Below are 27,162 nucleotides of genomic sequence, written 5' to 3' on the forward strand. Positions count from 1 at the left end.
ACTATAATTGTAGATGTATCTATTCTTTCACTTAGTTTTTCCAGCGTTTGCCTGACGTATTTAGAGGCACCCTTGTTAGGGGCATAGATATTTATGATTGTTCGATCTTCTTGACAGATTTTCCCTTTGACTAAAATGTAGTATCCTTCTTTGTCTCTCACAATTGTTTCGCATTTAAAGTCTATTTTGTCTGATATTAATATAGCTACTCCTGCCTTTTTTTGGTTATTGTTAGCTTGTATGATTGTTTTCCAGCCATTCACTTTCAATCTCCATGCGTCTCTGGGTCTAAGATGTGTCTCTTGTAGACAGCATATGGATGGGTCATATTTCCTTATCCAATGTCCCAGTCTGAATCTTTTGATAGGTGAGTTTAATCCATTGACATTCAGTGTTATTACTATCAAGGAATTATTTGTGTTAGCCATATTTTGATTGGATTTGTGTTTGTCATATTTTGTTTGTATATTTTTTTTGTCTTTTTTGTTGTTGTTGTTGGTCTTATACTCTCCTCCAACTTTGCCTTTCCTGTTTTTTCCTTTCTTCCTGCAGAACTCCCTTTAGAATTTCTTGAAGGGGAGGTTTCTTGTTGGTATACTCTTTCAGTTTCTGTTTGTCTGCGAATATTTTGAACTCTCCATCATGTTTGAATGCTAGTTTAGCTGGATAGAGTATTCTTGGTTGGAAATTTTCTTCCTTTAGTACCTTGACTATATCATACCACTGCCTTCTTGCCTCCATGGTTTCAGAAGAGAAATCAGCACTTAATCTAATTGAGCTTCCCTTGTATGTGATGGTTTTCTTTTCTCTTGCTGCTTTTAGGATTTTCTCTTTGTCTTGAGCATTGGATAATTTGACAAGTATATGTCTTGGGGTGGGCCTGTTGGGGTTTATGACTTGTGGAGTGCGCTGTGCTTCTTGGATATGTACATCTGTCTCTTTCAGTAGATTTGGGAAGTTTTCAGCCATTATTTCCTGCAACACTCCTTCTGACCCCTTTCCCTTCTCTTCACCTTCTGGAATGCCTATAATATGTATGTTTGAGCGTTTTGCATTGTCATTCAGCTCCCTAAATCCTAATTGGATTTTTTCTATCTTCTTATTGACCCCTTCTACTATCTGTTTGATTTCTGATGTACTGTCTTCCACATCACTAATTCTCTGCTCTGTCTCTTCTAGTCTGCTGATATTTGCTGCAAGTGTATTTTTGATTTCTTGAACTGTGGTGTTCATTCCCATCATATCTGTTGTTTTTGCGTATGTCTGCAATTTCCCCTCCAAGTGATGTCTTCATGTTGTTAACCTCTTTCATTACTGCATCAAATTTGTCGGTGATAAATGTTCTGAGATCTTTCATTGCTTGTGCCAAGTTTTGCTCCCCTTTGTGATTATTGGTTTGTTGATTGGATTCAGCCATGCTTTCCTGATTATTGGTTTGGTTTGTAGATTTTTGTTGCTTTCTGGTCATCTCTTTATTTTGACGAATTTAATCAGTTCCTTAGCTTCTTTGTCTGCTCTTGGAGGTTAATTAGTTGTTATTTTTGCATAGGTGTTATATCTTCTCTTTGTCACTTTTTTCTTCTTATTCTAGTTACTTGTTGTTGGTTAAGTTCACTTTAGAGGAAAGTATTAGTGTTGGGGAAAGGCAATTGTGTAAGCAAGGGAAAAGTGTAAAGTAGTATTGGTGATGTATGTTAACAAAGCAAGAATATGAGATCTGGGAGGATGGAGGTTAGATTCATGTAGATTGTATAGAGTTATAGCTGTAGGTAGAGTACCTTTTATGAAGTAGATGACTGAATATGGGAGGAATATGGTATGAACTACAAAGCTATTGTTTTCATGAGAGAAGGAAAAAGAAAAGAAAGGTAGTAGTTTCAAGAGTGGATAATAGACAGAAAACAGAACAAAGGTATTAGAAATTAAGAGTTAGACACTTTGTGGATCAAAGAACGGGAGGTGGGGGGTGGAATATAGGAGAGACAGTAGATGATAGTGGATATCAAGATGCAGGGGAAGGGGGATAGTGTAGGTAGCCTAAATCAGTTCACACAGAAATGAGGCAGTGGAGGATGGGAAAACCCAGCAAATGTGAGGTGTTCCCTGTAGCACCTATTGTATACTTGAATTAAAATAAAATAAGTGGAAGATGAGGGACAAGAGGGAAAGAGAAAACTGAAAAAAAAAACTAATTATAATAAAGAAAAAAAGAAAGACAAGAAGAAAGGAAGAAAGAAAAAGAGGATGGGCAAACGGTGGGGAACGGATAGGGGGAAGAGAGATACCGGTATACACGTGTCACAATTGCAACACTATCTAAAACAACAACTTCCCCCCGCTTTGCCCTAAAACCCCCCGTCTGTCTGCCCAAATGGGTCTGCAAGCACCTCCCTTCCCACAAACCCCCAATAGGCTGCCCAGGGCCCACGAACTCCCCAGTACTGCAGATGCTCCAAAAAAAAAAAAAAAAAAATTAAATAAAATAAATTAAAAAAAAAAACAAAAAAAAAACAAAGAACAGAAACCCCTCCGTAGGCCCGGCTCCACCCGCCGCTGCCCGCCGCGGAGGCCTGGACGGGCTCTGCCCGGCTCCTCACGCCGCCGCAGCCTGGCCTGGCTCCGCCCGGCTCCACTCGCTACAGCGGCCCAGCCGGCTCCCGCGTCCACCTCCCGCCGCCACGGCCTGGACCGGCCCCGCCCGGCTCCGTACGCCGCCGCGCCCTGACCGGGCTCCGCCTGGCTCCGCTCGCTACAGCGGCCCGGCCCAGCTCCGGCGTCCGCCTCTCGCCGCCGCGGCCTGCACCGGCCCCGCCCGGCTCCGTACACCGCCACGGCCCGGCCCGGCTACGCCCGGCTACGCTCGCTACAGCGGCCCGGCCCGGCTCCGGCGTCCGCCGCCCGCCGCCCGCCGCCACGGCCTGAACCGGCCCCGCCCGGCTCCGCACGCCGCTGCGGCCGGGCTCAGCCCGGCTCGGCCCCGCCCGGCCCCGCTCACCGCCGGCGCAGCCCGGCCCGGCTCCGGCGTCCGCCGCTGCGGCCCGGCCTGGCTCAGCCCCACCGAGCGGGGCTAGATGCCTCGTCTCCGCCTACCCAAGGAGGGAATCCTCTACAGGTAGCTGGGATCTCCGTGTATATTTCACAGACGGATCCTCTCTGTTACCTTCCCTCCAAATCGATGTCCAGACACCTCCGGACCAGCAAAAATCCCGAAACAATCTGGTCCCAAAGAGTCTCCAACGCCGCCCAGCCGATTCCCTGCAGAAGACCCTAACAGGGATGTTCACTCAGCTGCCATCTTGCCCCCTCCCCCAAACTTCTATTGTTTACAAAGAAAAATAAGAACCCTTAGAAGTTATAACTAAATATAGCAGAAATTATATTGCTCCTATACAACCCTGTTGTTCAATTATTTAATCTTTATGCTATTTCCAAAAGAGCGGCTACACATATTTTCTGGTGGCAAAGAAATTATCATTATTGTTTGGCAGGTGAAAAGCTTGATGGAAATCTTGTATCCTGAATAAATAAATAAGCATTAAGGTAATACTACTCCTAGACTGAGCAACATGCCAGAACCCAATACCCAAACAATTTTCTATCTCTTTCAAAGTAGTCACACTGGAATGTATATTCATTTATTCTCGCAGGTAATGCTGCCTTTGCTCAGGTCACTTTCGTAGATTCTCTTTTAGAATTGTTTTCAAGGCCTCATGCACACTGTTTTGAAGACCTCTGTTCTAGCCAAATCATCACCATGAAAGAGTTGTTCTTGTTTTATTTTTAAGAGATCAAAGCTATTTGGAGCCAATGAAATAGGTGTTCAAGTTGGATAACATAGTTGGTTAACAAAGAATGAGACTATGAGGTAATGGGCTATTTTCCTAGTGGACATTATAAACTGATCCCTAAGCTATATGGAATTTCAAACTAGTGGAGGCAATTACAGCATCAGAGCAACAAAAACAGACCTTTCATAGCAACTCTGTTGAAGGACATCGCTCCTCTCATTTAATGGTCTAAGTACTATAGTATTTATTGTATGAAATTACTTTTTATTCATGACTCATCTATTCATTCTCTTGATAAAAATTTAAAGAGACTTGCGTAAAATATTTTATATTCAAGTTGTACAGGATTTTTAAAGATTTGCTTTCAACATATGCTTCGGCATTATTCATGGAATGTTTTCTAAAAGAAATGCTGAGGCATGAGAGTTGGCATTTCATTCACTTCAGAGTAGGTTTCCTTGGTCTCATAAAGCAAGCAAATATTTGTACAATGCTCCCTTTGCTGGGGCAGAGTGGTGAAGTAAAAGAACAAGAGGAGCAGTGCACCAGGAGTTAAGGGTGTTGATTCTAGTCTTGGCTGATCTATAGAATGACTTAACTACTTGGTCTGTTTTCCATCAGTGATGCTTATCATCCTCTGAGGACTGTGGGAAGTGACATGTGAAAGCCCCACGGAATCAAGTTTTTGCAGGAGACACATCCCCAGAGATCTGAATGTGGAAATCTAAAAATACTACCATGAACTGATCATTAGATCTTAGCTCTTTTTTAGCCTCTGACCATTCCTTGTACTTTCAGTCTTTTTAGAAAATGGTGAAATGCTAGATAAGCACAAGGATTGCTGAAGCACTCAGTCTGAAGAGTCACAGTCTAAACCTTGCAAATGCCAAGTGTTAATGAAATTGTGATTATCATCAGTGATCCTAGTTGTCACAGACACTACAATGGCAATAGTTTTTAATGTATATATATACACACACACATACATGACATAGTACATAGCTTAATTTATCTACATATGCGTAACAAAACATGATATATTTACCATTAGGAAAAATGGTGGAATTCTTTTATATTTTTTTTTGTTTTTTGTATTTTCTAATTTTTCTCAAATGAATACATAGGAAAATGAAAAATTTCTAAACTTTCAGTGAAGGTGGGACCACTGAGCAGAAGTTACATCACAGAGAGCTATAGCCACAATCTACTTGCTCCTTGATGGATTGCACAAAAAAGCCCAGCACATGTGGTCCTGGGCAGCACATGTGGATTGTTCACCCTCATTTGAAATAGTAAAATTTTCATATGAGTTGTTTGTCCATATAAAAGCTCATCCATTATACTGAAATCAAGATCTTTTATTCCCTGTGTAACTGGCAAAACTATACAAATAAAATACACATCCTACATTGTTCTAGTCATTCGTATCTGTCTGTGCTAATTAAAAACAGATTTTTCCATTTTTATGTACTAGAAAAATTAAGGTTATTATTTGTTCTCTTTGTACTACCAAGAAATAGCATGCCTATGAAGGGTGCCAACCTTTAAAAAATGGTGCATTTAAATCTTAGAAACTGTACAACTACATTTAGTTTCCCATTTTTCCATCCTTATTGTCATTGCTCAAGGCCAAAATGTTCCTTGGAGAGTACACAGAGTGAAAGACCACATCAATTTCTAATAACTTACAGAAGAGTGCAAATCTCAATGAGCTTTTTCAAAGGATACAGTGGAAAAAAGAAATCCTTTTGAGTGAACTACTATGAAAAAAATTGCAGTATGTGAGAACTTCTGTTTGACAGTTTTTGACTGGAAAATTATAAGGTATCTGTGTTATTTCTTAAGTATTCATTTTCTTCAAATTACACATTGGTTCAAATATTATTTTTAAATGGCATTGCTTGGAGAGGTGCTTTCTGGGGGGAAAAAACACCAAGTGTAGTCTGGCATTATCACTGCCCTAATGGTGTCCATTAGCTTTACACTCCAGCATTTAATCAAAAGGATTTAAAAAACTTTCAAATAGACATGGTGATGGGGGTGGCGGGGCAGGGGTAGGGGGGGAATAAATGATCCATACTGTTTCTGGATTTTATTTTAGCAGATTTTCCAAAGAAATTATTTTAGCTCATTCTTAGCTTTCAAATAATCGTTTGGAAAATATATTCTACCTTTGAATGTAGCTCAGAATTTCAAACTCATATGTAACTCCTTCCATAAGAGCAAAATGGAAATCTTAAAATCCTTGTTTCTGTAAATATCACATATCTATGAAATAGGTGTTTTATTTTTTAGTCCACTAAATCCAAGAGATCATATCCAAGGTCACTGTGAGAGCAGAAATTTTGGTCCTAATGACCTGTGCACCCTAGTCTTACTCCTACGTATGTTCTGTTCACAGAACAGATAACTATATCTGAATATTATTACATAATTACATGGCAAAAGGGGCTTTGCAGATGTAACTAAAGTTACTAATCAGTTGACCTTAAAATAGGATGATTATCCTGGATTATTCAGGTGGGCCTAATCTAATCATATGAGCCCTTAAAAGCAGAGGTCTTTCTCTGGCTGGTAACAGAGAGGAAGAAGCATAAGGGGACCATATTTTAAGGAAGTGGGGACCTCAGTCCTACAACCACAGGAATGGAATTCAACCAACAACCAAACAAGTTTGGAAATGGAGTCTTCCCTAGAGCTTTCAGATAAAGAGCCCACTTAGCCAATACCTCAATTTCAGCCTCATGAGGCCCTGAGCAGAGGATCCAGCTGAGCCACACTGTACCCAAACTTCCTACCCACTTACCCATAAGGTAATAAATTGGTGTTATTTTAGGCTGTCACACTGACAGTAGCTTATTACAGCAGCAGTAGAAAACTATTGTAATCACACACTGAACAAGGCCTCAGATCAGTCACATGGTCTGAGGCTGTCTATCAAGCCCAACACTCCTAGACACTGTGCCACAACACTGACTGCTCTCTCTGAGTGGTTCAGCACACACCAACTTCCCTGTCACTACCCACAGCTGCCTCTCTCAGCTAGGCCCCTTCTTATGGGACCAAGGGCATCAGTGCAGCAGCCTCCTCAAGGAGCTGCCGCTGTCCCCTACCTGATGCCCAGCCATATGCTGACAAGCCTGCAAGTCACCAAGGCAGCTGCAGCACCCTGGAAGCTGAACTACCTCAGCAATGCCTTCACTGGGTGGCTTCCATTGGAACTGGGGAATATTCTGGGTTCTCCACGCAACCCAACCCCAATAATGGGTGTCTCTAAAATAAGGACAAACATTTTCAGCAGCAAATTCATCTTCATATCTCTTCTAAGATCCCTGTCATTCAAAGTGACTGGTTAAGATTAACATGTTGGGAAAGGGTTAAAATGAGAGATTAGGCCAGAATGGGATAGAGAATAACATGATGAAGCACTAATAGAGCTCATGGTAAAGGGAGCCTCAATAAACAGCTGTTGGTTTACGTAATATCTCGATCAAATGTGTTCATATTAGTGAGTGGTGGACTAGAGATGCTGCTTTACCTGTCTTCCATGAGGTTTGTTGGCTGCTGAGGTTAATGAAAGTCTTCAAGTCATTACCTGCCTTAGTTTCCGAGGGCTACTGTCAATAAAGTAGTATAAAGTGGATAGGTTAAAACAGAGAAATTTATTTTCTCACACTTTGGCAGATTAGAAATCCAGAATCAAGGTGTCAGCAGAGCCATGTTTCTTCTAAAGGTTCTAGGGGGAAAATCCTTCCTTGCCTCTTCCAGCTTCTGTAGTTTCTTGGCATCCCTTGGCTTGTGGTCACATCATTCCAATCTCTGCCTTTTTCTTCATATGGCCACCTTCCCTCTGTGTTTTTGCATCTCTGTGCCATTTCTCTTCTTATAAGGACACCAGTCATATTGGATTAAGGGCCTACCCTACTGGAGCATGACCTCATTTTAACTTAAATTCCATCTTCAACAACTGTATCTCAAATAATACCATATTCAGAGGTATTGGGGTTAGGACTCTGACATATCTTTTGGGGGGTGGGGCACAATTCATCCCATAACACCACCCTTTTGTCATTGTGTATACCCCAAGGCTCATAGAGAAAGGTGGGTTTATGTGAAACAAATTAAACTTAACCTCTAGCAAAATGTTAGCACAGTTATATATTTTGCAAAATTTGCAAAGGAAAGTATTTCCATTTTCTTTTCTTTAAGAAAGCACCCAAAATTCTATAAGCTCCAGATTCCACAAAGCCTGGATTTACCACTACTGCTCCTCAAAGAGAGGACTAGAACTGGCAAGAACATAGGGAAGTGGGCATTCCCCATAGCCACCCCTCCTCATAGCTGAAGGGCCTCTCACCCCAACAGGTTCATTCTCTAAGTAAGGCAACAATCTAAGATGCCTGCCCCGGGTATGGTTTGTGCCCTCTCCCCATCTCTCCTGCCAGCAGCACAGAGCATCTCACCCTGGAAGCCTGGAGGAGCCAAGGAAAACCCTCTCCCAGCCTGCAAATCATTCAGACTAATTTTCACTGTCATGGGGCTTGGAGGTTTTCACTCCCAGCCCTCCCAGATGTGCCAGAATCATTTCAGCCCCAGCCAGGGTCCAAAACTCCAGCCCCAGCTCAGGGACCATGTGACCTCACCACAAAAAGCAAGACAGCAATAGTAAGTGCTGATTTTTATACACACCTGGCACTCTATAAACACCCCATGATTTAATCTGAGATATTTGCTTTATGCAATTTGTAGGTTCTAACTATTGGACAAAGATCACTCATAGAAATAGATTTCAATTACTATTTCTCCATTTTTAAATGGGAACAAAACACTGCCCCGTTGAGTGGTAAGAGGCCTCCTGGCTGTAGGGCAGTTCCAAGTCCCCCTTTGAGGAGCAGTGCTGGTGAATCTAGTTAAGAAGCATAGAAATGAAAGATAAGTACCTGGTACAGGGCCTGGCATATCATAGGTAACTGATAAACGGAGGTTATCCTTGTTTACAATTATTAGGAAACACCATTTCTTCATGTCTCTGAATTATTTCAATAGCCAAGAATTCCAGTCTCTTCTCCCACAAAGTCTGCCTATACTAATATGTCTCTATATGAGGCAAAGCTCACCTGTAAGACTCTGCTTTAAAGCCTTAGTATCTCTCCACCCCACAGGAGAAATACAGTCTCCTTGGCAGAGACCAGAGAGACTGGGTTGTGTCCCCTGCCTTCCTCTCCAGCTCCCTGTCCTCCGAGCTTCGTGGCGCCTTTCAGAACCAGCTCCTCTCGTGTGCTGTGTTTCTCCTGCCTTCTGCATTCTGGACATGCTGTTCCCTTGGCCTGGTCCTCCAGTCCAATGTCTGCTTGTTCCAATTTCCCTGAGAAGCTACACTCCAGCCACCATCATCTCCCAAGGAATCATCCTAACTGCTCCCCCTACTCCCCTATTTTTCTCTTTCCAACCAACTCTCCAAAGAGCAGCCAGTCCGATTTTTACACATAAATCCCATCATGGCACTCTTTTTCTGAAAAACTTCAATGACTCCCATAGCACTTGAGGACAATCCACTCCTGACAGGAGCCCACCTGTCAGGAGTGCCTAATCTGGCCTCTCTACTCTCCCACTTGTTCACTGAGCTCCAACCACACTGGCCAGTCTGTGGTTCCTTGAACCCAGACCTCTCCCCTGCTTCACGTGTACACCAGCTCCTGTGGCAATGCCTGGACTTCCAGCCTTTCCAGGCTCAGCCAGCCTACTCCATCTCCCCAGCTTAGCTCAGGGGCCACTTCCTCCCAAAGCTCCCCGTAACTCCCCCAAATTTTATTCCCTCCTATTATTCCCTCCTGTTATTCCCTATCATGGTAGCCTGTTCTTTTCCTTCCTAAGATCAATTGTAATCTGAAATGATTTATTTGTGGAGTTATTTTTTACTTAATGACTTATTTTCCCCCTAGATTGTAAATTCCTTGAGGACAGGGCCTTGGTCCCAGAGCCCTGCATAAATATCTGACAAGGTGATGCCTCAGTGAAGGTTTCCTGAAGCCCCTCAACCCACACCTCACTGAGGGTCTGCCAGCCTCCTCCTGCACACATTTGTTAGATATGCTGCTTTGCAGGGTTTTGTTTATATGTCTCCCCACAAGAATGTGCGCTTGTTGACAGCAGGCTTATTCCAATGTGTGCTCCCAGCATGGCAAAGCATATTCTCTCTACTCTCATGTCTAATAGGAAAACTACTTTATAAATGTAAAGTGCTGCTAAATCTACAGATGAAAATATTAAAAGCCTTGCCTTCAAGTCACTTTGGGAGCAATTGCAAAGTTTAAATTTACTGCCATATATAGAAAGTTCTTAAAATCATTAAGTTAGTTAAATTGTGGGTTTAAATAAAGTCATTTTGGAAATATTGCATCCCTTCTTATTCCTAAGGGACCTTCAGCCTGTTTTGTTTGTTTAATTTTTTTATTTGTATTTTTTAACTTTTAATATTGTTTAAAATTATTTTCTTTTTCCAAACAAACACTCCTCCTCAGCCTGGTTTTCTATGAACACTAAGACCTCTGATACCCAGAAGAGTGGAAGACCTTATTACTAGATCTAGAAAAGAAAAGAGAAGGGTAATGAAGGGAAGCCAGATAAGGCCAGAAAAGAAGCAACATGGTGACACGAGAAGAGCTCAGGCTCTGGTGTCAGACAGCTATGAAATCACAGCCCACTTGTCATTCCCAATGGCCCGGGACAGGTCCCCTGGCCTCTGCAGGCCTTAGGTTCCTCAGCTGAAAAATGAAGGTGAGTTTGCTTCAGTACCTTGTTATGAGAACTAGACTATGTGAAATGAATCTATATGTGAAAGCACCTAGCAGTCAATATTCACACTCTCCCATTCATTTGCTTATCCAATCATATATTAAGCTCCTACTGAGTGCCGGCCACTTTATTAGCTGCTAAGGTTACAAGGGGTAAGTGGAAACAAAGCCACTGTCACATTCTTGGAGCTTGCCGCCTTTCCAAGGAAATAAATATTTAAATGAAATAAATGCAAAACTGCTCCTGTAGCTGGTACTATGGCGAAGATGGTGCTGTGAGCCCCCGGAAGGATAGAGGGAAACTGTAGAGCACAGAGGCCCAGTGCAGGACTTTGTGACCAATTGCCTTAGGTCTGAAATCTTACACAACCACTTAGTAAGAAGATGACCTTGAGCAAGTTAGTATGCTTCCCTGCACTTCCGTTTAGTCATCTATAAGAGAGGAGTGATAATGCCTAGCACATGGAATTGTTGTGATTAAATGAGTTCATTAATATGAATATAGGGTTGATACCTGATAATTACTATGTAACTATTTGCTATTTCATTATTATCACTCTTCCTAACTGGAGAGGGCAAAGAAAGACACCTAAGAAGTAACATTTGTGCTGAGATATCCAAAGATTGATACTGTGAGTTAGGTGAGACGAGGAGTGAGAAGCATAGGCCAGCGTCCCCAGGTGGAAAGGATCATGGAAAAATTCACCAACTAAAACGAGGGCAATGGGGCAACAGAAGACAGACAAGGTCATCCCATGCAGGACTTTGAAGGTATCATCAAGAGTTGTACTTTAATCCTACCGGCAATGGGAAATTGGGTTTTCTGGGCAGGGAGAACATCACTCTGACTTCAGAGTAGAGATCAGTGAAGGGACATGGTGAATGCATGGATGACAGCTGGAAGGTTTGGGAGAAATCCAGGAGATATAAAAATAACTGAGGAAAAGGGATGGTAGTAGAGATATTGAGATGTGGGGCGGATTTGAGAGATGTTTTAGAAATAAAACTGATGAGACTTGGTGATGTGGCAAGAGGCAGAAGGAAGTGAGATGTCAACGACAGCACCCAGGTTTCTGGACTGCAAAAGAAGATGAACGGCAGAGCCATCGATGGAGATGGAGAATCCTGCTGCAGAGCCTTACAGGGCAATGTGGAACAAAATAATCTTCAAAGGTCAGGGTGCCATCTGAATGACTACACGTGACTGAACAGAGGGTAGGGAACCTGGCTGCTTTTCCCTTGAGGACGTCACTTGATCTGTAGATCTCCTCTTCTGCCAATAGGTCTGTGACAGGCAGGGAGAAAAACTGGTCACCCAAAAGTGATTTCTATTTGACCTTGGAATGCAGTGATGTGAGAGCAATGTATACTTAACCTGCTCTTCCAGCCCAGACCCTTCACCTCAGGCTCATCTCAGCAGCCTGAGACTCAACAAGGGGAGAAATGATAAGGTCCTAACCAGACTGTCCACTGAAGCAAGTAGAGTTGGCTGTATCTTCAAAGGGCATTAGGGCAAAGCCATCTTCTCCTTGGTGTACAAAGGTGCTGGCATCAAAAATCTAGGTGAATTGTCATAAAATAATTAATGGATTTAACATCATTGTTTTACTAGATACTCTTGATTGGGCACTTACAGTGTAGCAGATATGTCATATACATTGTCTATCGCCTTCACATAGAACCTATAGGGGTAAGAAGAAAGATTCAGAGAGGATAAGTAATTTGCCTTAAGTAGCCCAGCCACTGAGTCTGCATGACTCTAAGGCCTATCTTCTTTCCTTCAACCTTCCAGACTTTCTTTTACTGAGCAAAACTTCAGTCTTGACCCCCATAAATAAAGCAGGCACTTCCAGGTGGTTAAACACATGTAAAATGAGGCCTTTGGCCACACAAAAGAACACAGCTAATTGGGCTTTGCAGAGATCAAAACCACAACCTTGTCCTTACCACTGGATCATACTGTCACTTGGGTGCTTACAAAGACAAACACTTGCCATCAAATGGTTATCGAGTGTTTTATTTCCCTTCATATGTGTAGGTTGCTCCTTTATTAGAAGAGCTCAGCCTTTCAAAATATGCCTCTGGATAGAAGAGAGATAAGTGATGCTTCTATAAAAGATCAAAAATGGAGAGACTTTTACTGAATTTTCCAAGGGCTTGAAAGGTCAGAGATAGAGCACTAGAAACCTACCTTCGGAGGTGTGCACAGCTAGCCCCAGGTCTTGGTCTTGGGGAAGCAGTGGGGACTGACATTGGCTCTGCCATGTGCTCTCACTGCCACCTGCTGGACAAGGGACACAACTCCGCTTCCCCTACCTCCTGTCTTCACCAGGAGACCCTCACAGCCTGTCAAACCAGATTGCTCAGGCTGGTTCATCTCCTTTTGCATTTTAAGGTGCAGGACTCAAGAGGAATTTAGCTTTTTTAGCCAAAAACTCTTTTCCAGCCTGTCGGCAGAAAAGGACAGGGAGAAATCCAAGATGCACTCGTGGTGGCAGAAAGGAACTAAGAGCACAGGGAAGACTGTGGGGGGAAAGCAAGGCTGGGGTGCGCCATGGGAGGAGCCTGTGTGCTCCCAGGGAGAACGGTGAGAAGAACTGCCAAGTCTATTCATCCATTTTTCTTTCAGAACCCACAAGACTTCTCAGCCACAGCTCTCATGACAAAATCTCCCCAAATCCCTTTTAAAGAAAGGGAGGTACATTTCTCCCAGTGTATTTTCTTTTTCTGTACATACAGCTTGTATATTTAAAGGCAGAGCAGGCTACCAGAACATAGAGTATTATTTTATGAAACCACGCAGCAGTCTTCCTTTCTACAAGAATTTCAATCTCCCCTTTTCTTTTACTCCCAGCATGAAAGTAAATCACTGTGCCAGAGCATTTCAAAAAATTAGAGGTTAAGAGGCACTTGCTGATCAAAAGCTGATATTCAAATGCCTATTTCCATCATCTATTACCTCTTTAAGTTTTTTTCTTATCTGTCTTTTATTCATCTCAGATGGATGGCATTACACAGATGCAGCACACAGAAATGGGTCTTGCTCATTCCAAACTAGAGAGGACACTAAAGCCCATCTCTTTTGGGTAAGTTTGGAAGAAAGATGGCTTGGAGAGCATTGGAGGTAAATGACAAGAATCTATCTGCTGATCTTTTTCTCATATGCCTAAGGTTCAACACCCAACGATGAATAATTAGAATCATTTTCTGATTTATTTTACACAGGAAAGCTAACTGAATGCTTCACTGAAAAATTCTCACATGCTCAGATTTCCAGAACTTCTTTGACCAGCTTTCTGACTTTCAACATCTTTCACTGAACCTGATTTCACCTGCACAAAGTGAAGCAGATACAGCCCCTCCTCCGCGGGGGGGGGGGGGGGGGGGGGCTCACTTAGTCCCATGACTTCAAGCACACCTGAGTGTCAGTGATTCCCAGGAACTGCTTCTCCAGTTCTAAAGCAGACTAGTTAGGGAATAAAGAGACAAATCTGTGACCTGGCAGGAAACCCACATGGCCACGGGTACCCCACAAGGTGGCTGCTGGAAGATCCTTACAAGAACCCCCATTCAGAAAGAGATTTCCCATGGAATCAAGAAGAACCCAGATATTCTCTTATCATTAGACCCTCCTGGGGATTGAGGGGTAGAGTAATCAATCAAAACAGCAAACAGCTGGGACTCCTCCCCTGTCATTAGCAAAGGGATGAAATAGTTAATGGTTCAAAAAGCAAGGTGGAAGCTAAATCACCCCTTTTCCCCTTTTCTTCTTGCCCTGTTCTGGCCATGTTTTCCCCCTGTTCCTTTCTTTTTCTCCCCCTGCCTGGTTCAGCATGCAAGGAAACTTGAGGATTTGTCATCTGTAATGGGGGATTGCAGTCTGTAAATCAGCTATCTTTATCTCTTTTCAGCCCCTTTCTCTCTACCTGGGACCCATAATCTGTCATTTTCTCCCATTTCTCTTCTCTCAGTCCTTAATAAATTACTAGCTTGACTAAATTGACTTGCTCTTAAAATTCATTTTCTGTAGCTTAGCCAAGAACCTAGAGAAAATCCAGCAATAGCTCTAAACACTTACCCCAAGTCAAGACCCACCTTTTTAACTGCCCACTAAATATTTCCCCCTGGATGTCAAAAAGTCACCTTAAACTCACTGTCAAACCTCAAGTCTTGGCTCCCTAACTCCACCTCACAAACCTATACTTCCTTCCTGTCATGATTCCAGTTAATGGCAAAACCATCCGCTCAATTGCTCAAACCAAAACCATGAATATCATCTAATATCCCATACCCTTTACATAGACTTCATCATAAAGTTAGGTCTACTGCCTAATGGAATGACCTATCCCCTTCTCTCCGGTGCCACTGACACTGTCTTTTCACTTGGGTTGTTGCAATAGCCTTGAAACTATTACCGGTCTCCATGATTAATGCTTTCCTTTTCATCCTCCACATTCAAAAATATAAATCTGATCATATCCTTGACACCGAAATCATGATAATAAAAGGGAAAATTGATAAATTTGACTTCATCAAAATTAAAAACTTTTGCTCTGTGAAAGACCCTGTTAAAAGGATGAAAAATCAAATTATAGACTGGGAGAAAATATTTGCAACTCACATCTGACGAAGGGCTTGAACTAGAATATATAAAGAACACCCAAAGCTCAACATTAGAAAAAAACCAATCCAACTAGAAAATGATCGAAAGACATGCACAGACATTGAATCGAAGCAGGTACACAGTTGGCAAATAATCACATGAAAAGACAGTTAACATCATTAGCCTTTAGAAAAATACAAATTAAACCTACAATGAGATACCACTACACACCTGTAAGAATGACTAAAATTTAAAAAAAAATGATAATGCCAAATACTGACAAAGATGTACAATGGTAGAACCACTCTAGAAAATAATTTGGTAGTTCCTTTTAAAACTAAAATTGGAATTACCAAATGAACCAGCAATTGTACTCTTGGGATTTTCTCTCAGAGAAATGAAAACTTATTTTCACACAGAAATTTGTACAAAAATGTTTATAACAGCTTAGTTCATAATATCCCAAAGCTGGAAATTACTGAAATGCCCTTAATAGGTGAATAGTTCAACAAACTGTGGTGCATACACACCAGGGTATACTGTGGAGAAAGCTGCTACAACAGTGCACCATGGGAACAGAGATTCAGGGCACAACAGAAACTTTCAGCAAATGACTCCTTTACTTGCACAAAATGAAGAATCCAGAAAGGTAAATAATCTCTTGGATACTTACTCAGCACAAGGAGTCCAAAAATGCAAGTGAAGAAGTCCCATCACAGCCAGTCTCCCAGGGTGGTCAAAACTGCTACAAGTCAGAGTCATTAGATGGCCCCACTTTGTGCTGGAGAAGAGAGACAAAATGCACATTGAGTGCGGTTGTTCATCCACCATGCAGGGGAGGAGGCATGCCAAAGGCCAGGCCTTTTTATTAGACTTAACATCTCCAGCAAGTTGTGGAATGGTGCACAATAGAAAAGGAAATGGGGGTAGCTGAAGGCCAGAGGATGGCCACTTAGTGTGTGTTCCTGATTTCCCCAGAGAAGGGGATGAGGGGAGGTGAGGTCTGGGTGATGGCTGCTTAACAGGGATCTGTGAGTCCCCTAACAGACACTACTCAGCAATAAAATGGAACAAACTATTGACACATGTAACAATTTGGATTAACTTGAAGGAAATTATGCTGAGTGAAAAAACTAATCTTAAAATTATACATGCTGCATGAGTCCATTTATACAAAATTTATAAAAATGATGTAATTATAGAGATTAAGGACAGATTAGTGGTTGTCAATGGTTAGGATGGGGAGGTATGTGTATGGGCATGACTACAAAGGGGTAGCACTAGGGAGTTTGGTAATGATTCAGGAATCTTGATTGCAGGGTTACATGAAGTTATACATGTAACTTGAAAGTGATAAAACTGCAGAGAGCCATAGATACACACACACACATGGAGTGCATGATTAATTGGTGAGATCTGAATAAACCCTATGGATTACACCAAAGTCAGTTTCCTGGTTTTGATATTGCAGTAGAGTTATACAAGATGTTAACATTGAGGGAGGATGGGTAAAGAGTGAGTTGGACCTCCCTGTATGTTTCTTTGCAACTTCCTGTAAGTCTATAATAATTTCAAAATGTATGAATTCATCCTGAAATTTTACGAGTATGCTAGAATTGGACATTCTCAACATATTGTGCAGTCATTTAGAAAATCTTTGCATGCATGTCTAAGCCAGATTTATCTAACCAATAGATATCCATTCTAAATAATAGAGATTTTATACAACTTCTTTAAAGGGAAAGAAAAAATTAGGTGCTGTGATCAGGGGAGAGAAATAAATCAGCATTACAATAGCACATAAAGCATAGGCAGTGGTAAAAATAGTTCACAAACACAGAAATCCCTTTCACTCATGATTTTGCTCATTTCACAAGCTCTGGAAGCTCTAGTAACCAAGCAGATTCTTTTAAAAACACTATTTCTTCTGTTTGAATGAATACAGAGTCAATATGTCAAAAATGTTCCTGCTACCAGAGGGATTTACCTTGAAACTGATTAGGGTACATTGAGAAGATTCATATGCTCATCACAGAAGACATTTAACAACCACACGAGTGTGCTTGACACTCTGTTAGCAAATATTTGATGGCCTGCCAAATGTATAGTTGGATCATTCTACAATCAAGCTGCTAATCACATGGTAATCATTTTGATTATATATAGTTCTCCCACCTTGTAGCTGACTTGAGTCATAAATAACCCATAAAATTTTACAATGTGAAAGAAATATCTACTTATTGGAAACAAACCATAATTGGTGAATAAATTAATTTAACTTTTTAAAGAGCCAAACTGCTTAATCCAGGCATTGTAACCAATTGTGGCCAAGAATTGCAAGAAGAAAAGTATATGTGGCCACTCTAAACACTGCCTAGGAAGTGTTGCATGACCTTTGGAGGTGAGAAAGAGGTTGAAGGGGATTCTCTCCAAAGAAATCCTCTGCACAATTCTCCTTCATCTCCAGTGACCCAACCTTTTGATGTGGTCAGTATGGATGAATCAACCTAACCAGTGCCTGACCACCAAATTTGAAATTGTTGTCTGAAAACCTCTGGTACTAGTATCTTCAGGATCTTGGCATCTCCTTCTAAACTTCCAGTTTAAAATCCTGTTATATATCTATCACATATATAATCATACACATTTTTTTAAATTTTTATTTAAAAATTTATGAAACATTAGGCAACAAATATAAATGTTCTTTTTTAAAAAACTGACCAGCACTGAAATTCTGTGTCAATGCTTATGGAAGACTGATTGGTTCCCACTTCTGTCTTCTTACTGAATTCTTCATCCTTAAATCAGTGGTTCTAAAAAAGTGAATTTCATATTCACTTTTTATGGCCATTAATTGTAAATTATGGTTACTTAGCCATTAGTTTCTATAAATGCCAATAGAATTAAAAGCTGCAACATGTTATTTTATCAGCTAGAAACTCTATATAAACTGGAATTTCTGATCTTCCTCATAAAAACAATCCATCTAGAAACCAGGATAGAACTTCATGGATTCTCACTTAATCATCTTGCTTTATTTGGGAGGAAAATAACAAACATCTGATGACAGTTATGACACGATCTTTTTTTATTACGAATCTTAAGAAGAGGGAACCATAGATTGCAAGATAGATTAAAGAGGCTGATGGAGAGCTTCCTAATGAACTCAATCCATTGTAAGCACCATGAGTCCAGCCCCTGCCTACCACTTCCATTTCCCCCACCTTCATGCATTGGAAGCAGACATAGCCTATGCTATAGCTTTCTAAAGTATTTTTTAAATTCCTTTTAATGTCTAAAATTTCAATCCTGATTAATGTTTACTAAACATCATTGACTCCAATTACTACAATTCATAAAATTCCACATGTTTCTTGTCTTTACTTAAAAACTTCAGTGATAATTGAAATAAACAAAACTAAATAGACACTAAAAGACTCTGGAATAGAACCTCTTTTAATGAAGGCAGTAATAGTATCACTGCTGCATTTTACTATTTCTGTTGGTTCTGTTTAAGACCAAATTTTTTTAAAAAGAATCCAAAAGCATCTCTTGAGTCACAGAAAAATACTTGGAGTTCAAATATATTTTTAACATACTAAAAAAAAGTCACCCCAGTTATGCACATTGCTGTAAGTACATAGAATATTATGGCTAAAAGATTCAAGGCACTCAGAATAATCATTTACATTCCCACATTATATAAACAGGAGACACACACACAGGTCTAGATTCCCTCCGTGTGTCCCTTTCTCTTTATCTTAACTGGTGACTAAAGGAATGCTGTGCACTTGGGCTCTACATAAATACTTGTATGGTTTGTATTCTTCCCTCACTGCTCTTTGATGGTTGGGGAATAAATCCTACATTAAGGGCTTTACTGAAGGATTCAAAAAACCAAATTTGTGTCATTCTTACATAAAATAGTTTTCCAACCCTAAAGCATGGGGGTAGAAAGGAAAAGATGTACTTTGACAAACATATTCACACAACAAACATCTGAGCTCCAACTATGTGCAAGACTCTTCGTGGGGTGCTGGGGTTAGAAAGATAAATATGAAGGAATAGCTTTATCATGGTCAGGAAATTCAGGAGGTTTCATTGGGGATATTTTTGTAAACATCCAAGAAAATGATTTTTTTTTAAACTGATTAAGAGAAATCTATTTTACTGTTAATTTTTTTCATAAAAATTTCACTATAGCAATCATAGGCTCTGGATCAGTTTCATCTATATTTTGCTGGATTCCATATAGCATTATCTGTGCTTTCTAGAAACACTCATCACCTACCCAAGAGTTTAAATTTGCATCAAGATGTTATATAAGACATCTATCCAGGGGTCTGGGTGTGAATAAAAAATTAGAATATGGGGAGATTTTGTGGGGAAGGTGACATATGAGATAGGACTTGGCTGATATGTAGGAAATGAACTTGCAGAGGTGACATGAAATGACATTCCAAGGAATTCATGTGAGTGGAATCACCAAGTCATAAATGTACAGCCCAGCCATGTAGCCCACTGAGACCTCCTTGAGGTAAGAAGGAAGCAAGCAGGCCCATGTGAGGTAGAGATTGAAAAGCCAATCAGAAAAGAAGGGATGGCCAAAGAATTGGCTCTAGTCCAAATACCAAGTCTGAGGGCACCAGAAATCCAGGCAGGCACCAATGTTCATGAGATCCAATGTGAGGAAAGCAGCTTAGATTCTTGATACTAGTGGATGGCCATGTCATGGAGATGGACAGTCTAACAAAGTCAGTGAAAAAAACACTGGAAAGACGGGTACATTTGCCTAAGCAGAGATGAGTAGGAACAGTGTTTTATCTCACCGATGGAGACCTACTCACATTCTAGATGAGCGACAGGAAGTTTCCCTCCTCTAAGTTGGAGATGAAAGGGTAGAAACAAGATGCTCAAACTGCTGGAGTTGAAACCAAGAGGGACCTTGGGAAAGGGGCATGAAAACACCAATATGTCCAAATACTCGACCCAATATATGTAAAATTCCAGCAGACATCATCATCATCATCATCATTATCATCATTGTCATTGTCACTAATACATATGGTATGTTTACCATTTGTCAATGTTTAAAGCATTTTAGATAGTGATGTGGGCTATGGGTGGAAGGCTCTTTGTCTCTTCAGAAATAACTAAGTTGTTTGACTTGTGGGTGTGGAACGGTAAGAGGCTGCAGTCCTGCCCTTAGGGACGGTGACAGCAGGCTCCAGTCCCAGGAAATGTTTAACAAAGCAAGGGCTATAAACTTTAAGTATTTAGGGGAAATGCAAAAACCAAGGCTTATCTAAAATGTCTGGAGTCCTTGCTAAAAGCTTACCTAAGATGTGAAAGAGATATATGCTAATTGAAGCCTATTGAGAACTGAAACAAAGGGACCATTTGGCCTTTCCTCTCTGTATAAAAGACGTTTGAAAATCTTGTTCGAGGCTCGGGATTCAAACAGAAAGCTCCCGAGTCCGGCCGGCCGTCAATAAACCATTTTTTTCCTTCTCAAAATCATTCCTGAGTCCTGGCCTCTCTATACTCAAATAATTGAACTTCTCTTAAATTCCACAACATTAATGGCGACCACGAAGGGACAAAAATGAAGGCCAGAGACGGTAGCATTTTGCTGCCCCTTCCAAATCCCCGAGGAAGCCGGGAGGACTCGGGTGAACCCCAAATCTGGGCGCCCCTGGATTAAATTTAATCCAGAAAAGATGTGGGCTCCACCAGAATCTTCCCGACAAAATCAAGGGGCAATGGAAGGTCTGAAGAGAAAGATTCTGGGAACGAAAAAGAGCTCCGAACAGGGAAGAAGGTAAGACTCCCCGGGTGAGCAGAGTCTGGAAGGCCCTAGCTTTAATTGCTAGGAAGGGGAGGCTGATCACCTCCCGAGAGAACCCTAGTAGCCCCAGAAGGCTGGGGGGAAGCCGTTCTCTCTAGGCTTGAGAAAAGGAGGAAAACCGGGGAAAAGCCCTGGTGTTTTGGGTTTGTCTAACTGCATGTTAGAATCTGGTACTTGTTTTATGTCCACTAAAGGAGTGGAGTCTCGATTTTAATAGGAAGGGCATTTATAGGTTCGAGTCCTAATGTCCTGGAAATTGGTCTAGATTAAGGAAAACAAAACTTGGTTACAGGAAAATGGATCGGCTTTTCTGGTGGAGCTTGGTCTGGGTGTAAAGTTTAAACAGTGGAAAAGTCTAGCTGGAATCTTTTGTTATGGTGCTAATTTGTGAATGAATTTGCTTTATACCAAATGTTAAGTGTTCTGAGGTTTGTGATGGCTGTGGGGGCAGCCGTGGTGAAAATAAATATATAAACTTGTGAGTCAGATTAGTGACCTTTGTGCTTCTGTCTGTGTCAGCTCAATGTTAGTGTTGGAGTTGTGTCCTTACATGAAGTAGAATTACAGCTGAGCTGGAGCCCTCCCTTGCCATTGGCAAGGGGGTGAAATGATTCTGGGGCAAAAGCTGAGGAGTCTAGATGTTTGTGCATGTTCTGGTGTCTTGTCTCTGGTCTGGCCCTTTGCCCCGGCTTGGAGGCCATCTGTGTCCGCGCCAAGCACCCAAGTCTGTTGGGAATGTCCCAGTCAGGGCGGCTGGGTCCCTGGGAGAGTTGCCAAATTTGAGTAGGTTCTGTCTGCCCATTTTGGCTGAAAGCTGGAAAGGGGGGAGCGGCTTGCCCCTTTCCAGTGAGTCCACCCTTCTATTCATAAGCCGCATTCCTGTTTGTTGTGCACCCGACTGCCTGGAAGGGGGGGAAGTGAAGGAGGTGAAAAGCAGAATCAGAATAAATGCAGTAAAGTTCCCTCCTTAGGGTGTCAAAGCCAAAATACGTTTGCATTCTGCTCAGGTTCTTAGAAGGTATTGTAGTAACCTTAAGTAAGAGAATGTGTTCTGTGAAGGTAAACTTTGTCTTAAGGGTATAAATATAAAGTTTTACAAAGCATTGTTTAAGGTATTTAAGTGGCTAATTGCAGAAAGTCATTATTTAACAAAACTGAATTGATAATAATAATAATAAAAGGCAATTTTATAACAAACTTATTCGGCAGCCAATCTCCCCTGCCAACTTGCTTCCAAAAAAACTGTTTCTGGTATTACATGCTACTAAGTATTTAAAGTGAAGAAAAGTTCATTATTTTAACAAACTTGTTTAGTATTAATGGCAATTATATGTTGTAAGAAGTTTGCCTGGTAATTTAGTATGTGGGATATATGGAATGTGTTTTTATTGTTAAGGAAACAGAAGATGATTTTGTCCTAAGATAAAATGATTGATTATTGGAAAGAGTAGAGTGTGGGACAGAACCTGATTGAATACTGAAAGTGTAGAAGGTTTGTGGAAGGGAAATTTTTATGATTAAATTGAGTCAGATCAATATGCAAAGAAAATATTTTATCAATAGCTTCTTGTGCTTTAACCTCATCATATCCTCAATGTTTGAAGAAGAGTTCTTTTAAAAGAACATTTTATGTTCTAGAAATCAAATCCTGAAAAGTAGCCTTTTATTTCAAACTAACTGCAAGAGATTTATTCTTTCACTTTAAAGGAAAAATTAAAGTAATGGTTAAGTTCATTTAATATGTTATAAGTTGAATGAAAGGTATTTAAAGGTGTTATAAAATTAATAGGTTTTAAAAAATTAATAAAAACTGTAACTAAGAGTTAAAATCATTTATAAATGCATTTATATTGTAAAACAGTGGAAAGACAATAACTGAGATTATAGCTGGGTGAATTTAGCCTGAAACTATTATTTAAGTGTAAATTCTACACTAACCTTTCCTTTGTTTATGGTTGCTTCAGGCCTAACCTCGCCCTTTGCCTTTGCCTGTGGTTATTTCATAATTGAGAAGAGCTGGGACATCACTGTCTCCTCTTCTGGTATTAGTAACCCTTTCTCTCATGAATTCAAGTGTAAACTAAATAAATTGCTGCCTGATAGAATAAGGTTAAATGGCCACTGGAGTTTTATTATCTCCAAAATCAAAAAGGGGGGTGGAGGGGGAGAAGTCTCCTGCCTTGACGGTCAGTGTTCCTAAGAGTGGCAATTCATGAGAGAAAGCAGTCTGTCTCCCTGAGGCTTCAAATAGCCTCAGTAAATATATATAAAGTTAATCTTGTGGCTTATCCAAAATTCTGCTAATTTCAAAGTAAAATATAAAGTTCTAAAACAAAATGGTGCTAAGGCATTGAGAACATTTTGGTTATTACAATCCATTAAGTAAGAAAGAAAATTCTTGTGGTAAACTGCATGGTCATAGTGCAAATTAAGAAGAGTTTCAAAAGTCTTTGAAAAGTTTAAAGTAACTAAAGTCATGTTGTTGTGTCAAACTATTCATGTCTGCCTATTTGCTCAAATTGTTAAAAATTAAATATGCAGTTATATTATAAATATTCTTAAAGCCCAAATTGAACTAAGCAGGATGAAAAAGTCATAGAAATCTGATTATGGAAACAATTGGGAAAGGGCCTCCTCTTTGCAAGAGCTTTTAAGGCAAGACTAGGTGTGGCAGATTAAACCTATCTACTAGGCTAGGGAATTAAGAATCAGTTTGCCTGGTAATTTCCCAGTTTAAACCTTTGTCAGCCATAAATTGAAAAAAAAAAAAACAAAAAAAAAAAAACAAAAAAAACAAAGATTAGGTTAATTTTCACAGAAGAAAAATGTTGATGTAACCCGGCGGCCTGCTGCCTCAGTCTCCCACTCCCGGGTTGGACAGCAGTGGAGGAGACCAGTTTAGGCCAGTCCTATGGGCAGTGGAAGGATGCCCAAGAAGGAGCTAACTAAGTCGGTGCCATTTCAGCACTAAATTCTATTCCTTATTTGACAAAGGGGGGGAGCAGGTAAAAACTAAAATGGTTGGAATGTGATAGAAGAAGCAGTTAAATCAAACTTTTGCGTGGGAAAGTTAAATCTCAGATAAGCTGTAACTTCTGAAGTATCCAATCTATGGAAAAACAGGAAGAGCTTGCATGCTAGGCTTAGGGGTATAAATTGTGTCATTTTTCTTTGTTCGTGGCACCAGCCATATCTGGCTCTGCACCCCTTCTTGCAAGATTGAGAATAAAGTATTTTCTTCTCCACAATCTGGTGAGCCTTATTTTCTTCCAGAAGATTTCTTTCCAACAAAATAAGGTAATTAGTGGCTCTATTAACAAATTTCAGTAAGTAAAGGAAAGTCCATAAAAACTATGGAGAGATCTTTCCTGGGTTATGATTTTAAAAATTAAGTAATTGTGTAATGTGTTTTAAAACCTGGTAGTCAGTTATGCTTTTAAATTAATAATTTTCATAACTTAAAGAAAAGAAGTTTTTAGCTTCCTGTAAGGGAAAAAGAGAACATTCCTTGCATAAACTATTATGGTTTCAATTTTATTTAACTTGAGTGTAATCTCCCATAGTTAATTTATAAACTAAATTAACATATGTACAAATCTTTACGGTAATGAAAATTGTAAGTGAAAATTGTAAGTTCACATTGGTGAAATTAGGCTAAAGGGAAAAGATTGTAGATATGCTCTCTTAAATAGAGAGTAAATTTCTTTCATTGGTAATTGTAATTTAGTAAGTTTATTTAAACATGAGGTGGCTAGTCAATGTGGTTATAGTCAATTATAAAGAGTTTGTAAAACATCTTCCAAACTGAAAATGTTTAAATAGTTCTAGTTGTAGAAGTTATTGTTAACTAAAGAAACTTAGATTGGTATTGGTAGCAGAAATAACTTCATGATAATAAACCTGTCTGAAGGCCACTGCAAAATACACATTTAAGTAAATGGTAATAAAAAGTTGTCTTGATTCTATTGGAAAAATTGTTTTCATTCTAACAATGAAAAATAATATTTTTCCTCTATTACTAAAGTAAAGCACCTACTGTTATCTTCATAGTAAAATTGTGTAAGTAAATAGTCATTTGATATATGTATTGCGTTAAGTTGTTTAAAATATATATAAAACAAGGAATAAACTTTAACATTGTCAAACTCTTGTGCATTCGAACCAGGCCTTGTATACATTACAGGTGGCCTCTCCATGTGAGTTGTTGGCTGGGCTGGTCACTGACCCCTCAATTGAAAATATGTGCTATATCAGTCTCTGGTTCTGCTCCTGAAGTTGATGGAAACTATATTGCAGTTTCAAGCTCCTGCAGCCAATAATGACTCGGTACAGCCAAGTGTACAATGGATATCGCCTCCAGACTGGCACTGTTCCATGGTGCCAGAGAGCACTATGCACCAGGCTAGTAGAATACTGGAAAATCTCTGGAATACTGGAAGGATGCTGCAACTTGCTCACTGCGTTGAAGAACATGCTAAGTGGAGCCATGATACCAGGAGACTGTAAGTAAAACTTAAACACAATTGGCATTATGGCCTGCTCTCATGGAGAGATAACATGTAAAGTATTACAAACCTGAAACTCAAAACTAATAATGGCAACTCTGAATCCTTATGCATTAAGTAATACATTAGTTAATATTAAGTGCTGTACTTTTATCCTGTACTAAATATATGCCTAATAATTGTAATGTTATCTTTTCTATTTTGGATCAAGTGCAGAAGTATATTAGACATGTTAAATTCCTGGTAAAATCATTTTCTAAACAGTTAATAACATGTCTATAGAATAAGGTGGCAGTCTCAGCCAGTCTCAAGTTAGCAAAAGTGAGGCTTGCTTGCTGATGGTGAGTCACCTATTGAACAAGTCAAAATTGCTAGAAATTGTACAATGAAAACCAAGGTGTAAAAATCTTTATTCTGTAGTTCTGATCACTCCCACAGGTGAAAACTAAGAGTATTTCCAAATTAGTGTTCTAATCCTGCGTGAAGCCAGTTGCCCAAGGAGTGCCAGTTCACCAGGAGCATCTGACAGAGCGAATGAGTGTCAATCATTGAACAGCTTGGAATGTGTCTTCAGACAAAGCTAAGTGTCTGTTGCAATTTCTCTCTAAAGATGGATAACTTAAAAAAGAATATATGCTGTTCCCACCAGCTTTTAAGGAGTGCCATCTTTATAGGCACCTAACCTTGTCTACCTCTGTAATCCAATGTGTCCTCTTTTAAAAAAACGGGTATTCCAAATTTTTAATTAAGTTTGTTTCTTTCAGAGTGAACATCTTATTAACCATATGAAAACTTCATCCAACTTCGTACAGAATGCCAGATCCATCTTCCTCCAGTTAGAATAAATTAAAGAGTTTTTACACCTTATTAGGCAATGACTACAGCCCATGGCCAGCAGGAAGCAGTTACAGAAAAGAGATCGTCTCCCTTCAGCACCCCTTTTAAATTAAAGGTGTAAACTCTTTAAGAGTAAAAGAAAAGTAATAGATGGATCTGGAACCTGACTGGAAATCCACGTGAGTGCCAGTGGCAGCAGAATAACTGCAGGAGGCCCCTGCCCAAGATTCTGCTGTCCAGAATGAAAAGTTCTAAACTTCTAAAAACGGTCCTGATGCTGTACTAAAGACTGATAAATAATCAATCAAAACAACAAACAGCCATCCACCTCATAGCTCCAACAATAATTATGCCAAAGCTTAGCAAGTTAATCTTTGGCAGAAAGGGGGGAATGATGTGGGCTATGGGTGGAAGGCTCTTTGTCTCTTCAGAAATAACTAAGTTGTTTGACTTGTGGGTGTGGAACGGTAAGAGGCTGCAGTCCTGCCCTTAGGGACGGTGACAGCAGGCTCCAGTCCCAGGAAATGTTTAACAAAGCAAGGGCTATAAACTTTAAGTATTTAGGGGAAATGCAAAAACCAAGGCTTATCTAAAATGTCTGGAGTCCTTGCTAAAAGCTTACCTAAGATGTGAAAGAGATATATGCTAATTGAAGCCTATTGAGAACTGAAACAAAGGGACCATTTGGCCTTTCCTCTCTGTATAAAAGACGTTTGAAAATCTTGTTCGAGGCTCGGGATTCAAACAGAAAGCTCCCGAGTCCGGCCGGCTGTCAATAAACCATTTT

This window comes from Dasypus novemcinctus, chromosome 17 (assembly GCF_030445035.2).
Source record: "Dasypus novemcinctus isolate mDasNov1 chromosome 17, mDasNov1.1.hap2, whole genome shotgun sequence".
NCBI classification, from domain to species: Eukaryota; Metazoa; Chordata; class Mammalia; order Cingulata; family Dasypodidae; genus Dasypus; species Dasypus novemcinctus.